General features: G+C 47.2%; 1 protein-coding gene across 4 annotated transcripts in view; it reads right to left on the reverse strand.

Annotated features, from left to right (window-relative positions):
- The window catches only part of FARS2 (phenylalanyl-tRNA synthetase 2, mitochondrial), a 289,117-nt gene that overhangs the window by 110,248 nt on the left and 171,536 nt on the right, over window positions 1-7,333 (reverse strand). The window lies entirely within an intron of this gene.

Below are 7,333 nucleotides of genomic sequence, written 5' to 3' on the forward strand. Positions count from 1 at the left end.
CTTTGTTCTCCATCCTACTGACGGTAGAAACGTCCAGGGGGTGCATTTGGGCAAATGACCTCTGAAAACATTTACCGATTTGATTTTTCCAGAAAACAGCCTAATATCCACTCTTGGTCATGGGGCAGAAACAGATATGGAACAAAAGGCTAACTGTGAGGACCTCAATGTTTCAGAGAAAACATGGCAGGTGCTCTGGGCGGGGCGGGGGCGATGTTGAGGGGCTGGGAGAAGCAGGGGGTGGGATGGGGTGGGAAGAAAACCCCAAGATACAAAAAAACTGGGGGGCTTCCTGGGGATCTATGGTGTTCTTATACTTCCTAGGTGAAATTACTTTCCAAATATTAGATACAAAGAAAATGAAAGAAAATGGTCTCAATTTTTAGTCATTTACCCAGAGAAACTATGTTGAGAGGAAAACAAGGGCCATAGTTTATGCATCCACATTTTAAAAAGAAGTGGTTTCTTCTCTATTTAAAATAAAACTCCACCTGTTAATATTAGATTCTATTTCAGTAACAAAAACAATGAGTTCAACTTCTTCACGTTAGGGAGAAATGTGAAGCGTTATTTTCTTTGGCACCAAATCCATGCGAGTCAAACAATGTTTACAGCGCGGTGCACAGGGCAGGTGTGACAGACGCCTTAGTTCCGGGTACGTGGACGGTGAATGCGGGTTCTGATGGAGGCGCCCCGGGCCCCGTTTCCAGCGCGGTGCATGGGGCGGGTGTGATGGACGCCTTAGTTCTGGGTACGTGGACGGTGAATGCGGGTTCTGATGGAGGTGCCCCGGGCCCCGTTTACAGCGCAGGGCACGGGACGGGTGTGACGGATGCCTTAGTTCCGGGAACGTGGACGGTGAACGCGGGCTCTGATGGAGGCGCCCCGTGCCCGACTCACGTGGGAGCTGGCAGACGGTGCACTGGGCTGGAGCCGGGGGACAAGACGGCCAGTGTTGAGCAGCCGCCTGCTCTGGCTACTCAGGCACAGAGAGGTAACATTCCGAGCTCAGTAACGACGAATTTCGCTTCCGAAAAGTGAACAGAATACTCCATACACTGGATCGGCCACCAAGGCAACTTTGGGGATTTCTTCTTTTCTCCCCAAACCATCACATGCTCGTCACCTGCACAGGACATGAGGTTTCCCACGCGCACGTGACCGTCCTCACCATGGGGTCGGGTGTGCGGTGTAGCCCAGTCAGTGTGGACAGGGCACAGGTAACACATAGCGAGTGACAGCAGAGGTGGGGTGTGGACACGGCTGGCTCCCCAGCCTCTAACCCACCCAGGAAGTCACAGCTCGCCAAGCGGGGCCCTCCTGAGGCCCACTGGGCTGCTCTGAGCAGCCCGACTCCCACGTGAGCTGTGGCACCACGCACCTCAGCCTCCGCAGACGCTTCTGTCTGACAGCAGGCATAGTCTCACCCCATCGAATTATTATGAAGATCAAATGAGATGATATATATTAAAAGTCCTTATAAACTACAGAATACTATAGAAGGTAACATATGATTAATTATCCCTTTTTATTTTGTAATCTTTAACAAAATTCATCAGATGAACAACCTAATAATGGTTACCACTGAGCTGGGGTCCGCTGCACCCCAGGCAGTCACCTCTTGCGTCTTCACACGAAGCCTAGGGGGCCATCGCTCCGCTGGGACAGCCTGGCTCTGTCACCTACTAGTTTGGGTGACTTCGGGGGGGAGAGGTCCTTTAACTCCTGGTCCCCCATTTTCAAAAGCTATTCTTCCACTGACTGAGAGAAAATCTAGAGGTACGGTTCCTACCTACTTAGTGTTGGAGGCGAAGGAGCAAAGTGATGGGGATGTTCGATCAGCAGATGACCTGCTGGGCAGGCGTCTCAGAGGCGGGCACGGAGCGGACTACACACTGGCCACCCGTGTGTCCTCCACATCCCCGGCAGAGGACGGCCGAGGCTGTGACCCTGTTACTGGCCGGGCACGTGCCCTGGCCTGGGGGTTCTCACTGCAGCTGGCTGGGACTGGAGCCCCTCACCGACGGAATCTATGCCCCTGGGGGCAACGCCCGGCAAGAGTCTCCTCTCAGAACTCATGGGGACGCCACAGAGCGTCGGTAACCACGCTCTAGTCTCAAACACAAGGACACGGGTCACACACTATGGCTCCTGCATAGCTCGGCCACCTTCAAACACAGGGTGCTTCCAGAGACAGCGGTCATCTTCCCGAGGAATAAAAGGCCCGTCAGCCCTTTGCCCCCCACCCTCTGCCCCCACCTCCAGAGCCAGAGGTCCACGTGTACGTCAATGTGTTACCTCATAGTTCCCATACGATCATGCCTCATTTAATAGAACGTGTTAAAAACATACATTATGTCACTTAACAACCTTATGGGATAAATACTATTGTCCCCCTTTAGAAATGAGAATCCTGAGGCTTGGAGACTTAAGGGATGAACTCAAGGTCACAATAACCAAGACCTGTACATGGGCAGCCCACTTCGTTCAGAGCTCGTGAGCTTGGGGTGGCAGGGAGGCTGGACCTCGTGGACGATTCAGATCTCTCTTAAGGTTTCATGGAAATGTTTGTGGGGGGCAGGGGTCTGAAGGGGTTACTCAGAGCCCAGGTCCTCACCAGCTTCAGATTGTAGACCTTCACTCAACTCAATGCTTCGTGCTTATCAGAAATAATGCCAAATTAATGTATTAAGAAGCCAATTTAATTTACTAAGAGAGTAGATCCTGAAAGTGTTCATCATGAGGAAAAATAGTTTTCCTTTTCTTTTTTGTATCTGTATGATAGACGTTAACTAAACTTACTGTGGCAACCAGTTCACTATATATATATATATATATATGTATGTATGTGTATATATATATATATATATATGTATGTATGTGTGTATATATATATTAACAAGTCAAATCATTATGCTGTACATCTTAAACCAGTATTGTCGATTACATCTCAGTGAAACTGAAAAACACCAGTTTATTCACTCCTGTAGGAAAAATACCGTGATCATAGCCATCGTGACCTTTACACACAATGAATAGATGTCTATACTCCAACTCTCAAACAAAAAAAATACATGAAAATGAAAGGGTCCATGGGCCAATAAGCTGGGGACATGCTGGCTTCAGGTTTCTTATAGTAAGACTCTCAGAACCTTTAAAGCATTAACAGGCTTTGTGACTCTCCCAGTAACTGAAGCCACGTCCCAGAATTTAGTTATCAAATCTTTTGCCAGAAACACACCATGGATCATGGTGATGCAGGAAGGATAGGTTCTGGAGCCACAGGAACAGAAACTGAAAATTAAGGGCTGAACAATATAGATTTTTTTAAACCAAGTAACGTGTGCGAATCTGATACTTTCGGAAAATATTTCATTTACAGAAATCTACCGGGCTTATGGTCTCACCTTTTCCTCACTCACCTGAAATCTCAATGAAAATATATCTTGTTTTTCTGCCTCTATTTACCTGCAATGCTATCAACCTCCACTCACAGCAGGAAGACAAGCGAAATGCTCGTACACGCAAGGGTATTCTGACACTTCCTGTTCTATACACTCCTCACTTTGACTTTCGTGAGATAGAAACCACTGCATCCACATTTTACAGAGGAAGAAAATGAAGACCAAGGGTTAGACATCAAAGAACTACTACGCAGGTGTCAGAACACGAACCCACTCTTTCTCCAGAAACATATCAAGTGCTGCCTGATGCTAAGGTCCTGATTGGACCCTAAGCATGCCTGGTACAGTTTTTAACTTGAGTTTTTACAGTTCTTTTAAACGCATCCTGCTTTCTTATTTATCAGTCATTTGAAGGTTAGTCTTCTCGCTAGGTCATATGGCTCCCAGTGAGCCATACGTTTTGATTAACCCCATTCCTCAATCACGGTGGTGACAGTGAGGCTGAGTCTTATTATGATTAAAAGGGCTTTATGACATCAAGGAGCCAATCCTAAAAGGACCAACAGCCTTTAAAAAAAAAATAATACAGGTGATTTTCATTTTTATTCTACAAAAGAAATATTTTCCCCACAAAACTCTTTCTTTTTATACATAGTTATCGTTAAAGATCTCGAGCACTGTGATTTGGAAGGAGAAAGAATATTGGAAGAGGGCTATTACAATAATAAAAAATAATGCATTTTTCTTTCTGCAGCTGCCTTTTGTCATTTAGTTTCCATGTAACCTAATTCTTATTCTGATCAGAGGAGAAGGAGCTGAAACCAGGTTTTTATTAACACCATCGATATCTACCTGTGCTCAGGCACACGCGCACACACAGTCCTCCACTTCTAATTACACACGGTACACAGGAGCCTCCCTGGCTGCTCGCCACACAGATGATGAATAAAGTAGCTTTTGTTTCCAGAGATTTATTTCAAACACCTCTTCATTAAATGCTATTTGGAAGCAGATGCGTATTCGTGGAATGTTAAAGAAAAAACAGGCTGACAAAATAGTCATCAAGGAAATGTGCCAATGCAGACCCTTAGACAGCCTTGTTCCAAAGGACACACTCGAAACACATACACACACACACATGCACACACACCAGGGAGGAAGAAGAAATTTATTACAAAAAGCCCTTGCATATCTCTTTTAAAATATATGACATTCCTATACAGAGTACTAAGCACTTGAAGATGCAGCTGGAAAATGAATGGCGGCTTGTTTTTTAGATGGTGGTGATGGGGGGAGGGCGATGCCCAACTCTGCCGGAGTCTGGTGAAGCCTGCTGTTTGTGCCTTACGGCTTGGATGACTGGGCTCTGGACAGCAAAAGGAAGAGCGGAGAGGAGAATGCTGACGTGAGGGGAAGCGGACCCCCGTCCCTCCCCTTCTCTTGGACCCTCATCTGCACGCTCCGGGCAGGGGTAGGGTGCAGCAAAGGGGCAGGGCTAAGCCAGAGCTGCTCCAAAACAGAGACAGCGATGTCTCCTGGGACAAGCCATCTTCCTGCTTTCGAACTCCATCACAATTAGGATGAAAAACTATTTAACTGCAGCAGAAGCATTACTTTCCTCAAAAGCAATTGCATTCAGGGACACAAAAGAGAACCCATCCAACACAGGTGCCTGGGTGCAAACAGCCACCTGCCCGTGGCTGAGGCCAGGACGTGCCGTGGGGTCACCACGCGCCTCCCTGGCAGCAGGCACCAGACTTGCTGCACTCAGCCCGGCTCCGGAGCCAGTGGCCCTGAGCCAGTTACGTGTCCTTCCTGGGTCTTGGTTTCTTCATCTGTAAAATGGGGATAATTAGTAGTATCTGTGGAAGAGGTTTCCTGTAAAGTACTTAACAGGGCCTGGAAGCATGACAGAAGGCTCTGTTAAACAAACGGTCTACTTGTAAATACAGGAGACAGGGAGCTGGATTTTGTTACTGAATAATCGGATTTATTAATAATTTAACTGGCACCCACATTTCAGAGGGAGAGTGCAAAGTTGTCATTCAAATGAAAGCCCTTGGAAGTAGAACTGACTTCACATTGCAAGTGGGGAAACTGAGGCACCCAGAGCACGGAGGCTCCTTCTGCAAGGCCCACCTCATGCTTCCCCCACAGAGCCACCCACCGTGGACGCTGGATAAACACTGTGGCCCAAACGGACTCTCGCGAGATCCGAGACTTCCCTGGGAACACAACATTGCTTATTCTACCTCCATTCCTCTTACAGATTTTAATTGCTGAGAAAGAACAGGTATACATTTGGGATGCTGAACCATTTCATTTTCACAATGGCTCTTATTCAAGCGTGGACTTCCCAGATGATACAGTGGTAAAGAATCTGTCTGCCAATGCAGGAGACGTGGGTTCCATCCCTGGGTCGGGAATATTCCCTGGAGAAGAAAATGGAAAACCACTCCAGTATTGTTGCCTGGAAAACCTTATGGACAGAGAAGGCGGGCAGGCTACAGTCCAAGAAGTTGCAAAGAGTCAGTCACGACTCAGTACTCACACGCAAACACTCCTTCAAGCCTGGGGATTCGGTACCAGCCATGGGGAACACTCCTTCATGGATGAGATGTGTGTTTAGAGTATCCAGTGATGAACACAGGAGGGCTAGAAAACCCCTGACTCTGTGGCTCATTTAAGCCTGGGAGGCCTTGCTGAGCCCACCTGTCACACGCCTCTCATGTCTTCACTCGTTACACTGCCTTGAAAAAATGAGAGCCTTCAAAAATGAACTAGCATGTTACATCAAAGAACCTGTAAGACTTAGTGTCCTGTGTCAACAATGACATCAGGAACTTCGCCATTTCATGCCTCGCATTTTAGCACAAAGGACCATCCTATTTGGGTAAAAGATTGTCCAAAGAAATTTTTTTTAACTTTGGTAAAGGTCCTATTTTTTCATGGATGGAGCCTGGGTAAAAGCTCGCCTCACTGCGGAGGCCTTTATATCAGTCCACACGCATGAGCCAAGGACCATCTCTAGCAACGCCCTGCCACAGGTGGTCAGATTGAACACAGGGAATGGCTATCACTGCCTTTTCTAACCACCTTCCCCGGCCAAAGCCACTTCATAAGCTTCAACCTGAGAGCCCTATAGCTTAGGACAAATTCCTAAATTCTCCAAACCTCAGGTTTTCCATGTATAAAATGGGGATATTCTTAGCACTTCCTTTATGACGTTATCATAAAGGTTATAGAACATTATTAAAAATTATTATTAAAAAATATTAAAAAGCAGAGACATCACTTTGCCAACAAAGGTCCATATAGTCAAAGCTATGGTTTTTCCTGTAGTCATGTATGGATGTGAGAGTTGGACCATAAAGAAAGCTGAGCATGGAAGAATTGATGCTTTTGAACTGTGGTGTTGGAGAAGACTCTTGAGAGTCCCTTGGATTGCAAGGAGATCAAAGAAGTCCATCCTAAAGAAAATCAATCCTGAATAGTCATTGGAAGGACTGATGCTGAAGCTGAAGCTCCAATGCTCTGGCTACCTGATGCCAAGAACTGACTCACTGGAAAAGACCCTGATGCTGGGAAAGACTGAGGTCAGGAGGAGAAAGGGGCACCAGAGGATGAGGTGCTTGGATGGCATCACTGACTCAATGGACGTGAGCTTGAGCGAGCTCCAGGAGACAGTGAAGGACAGGGAAGCGAGAGGGCTGCCTGGACCCAAAGGGTGAGGTCCCCTTCCCAAGGGCGGCTTCCTGAACCATCGCAGCCTGACTGATGGGCTCCAGAAGCAGAGACGACTTATATCCCCAGAGCCCGTCCAGCAGCAGCCTGTACACACAGGGGCTTCTCATGCAAGGTCTCAGCCACTCCTGTCATGCAAGCCAGAGGGGTATCGTGCCCATTTCACACAGGAGGAGACTGAGGTT

This window comes from Giraffa tippelskirchi, chromosome 8 (assembly GCF_054371585.1).
Source record: "Giraffa tippelskirchi isolate mGirTip1 chromosome 8, T2T-mGirTip1v1.2.pri, whole genome shotgun sequence".
Lineage (NCBI taxonomy): Eukaryota > Metazoa > Chordata > Mammalia > Artiodactyla > Giraffidae > Giraffa > Giraffa tippelskirchi.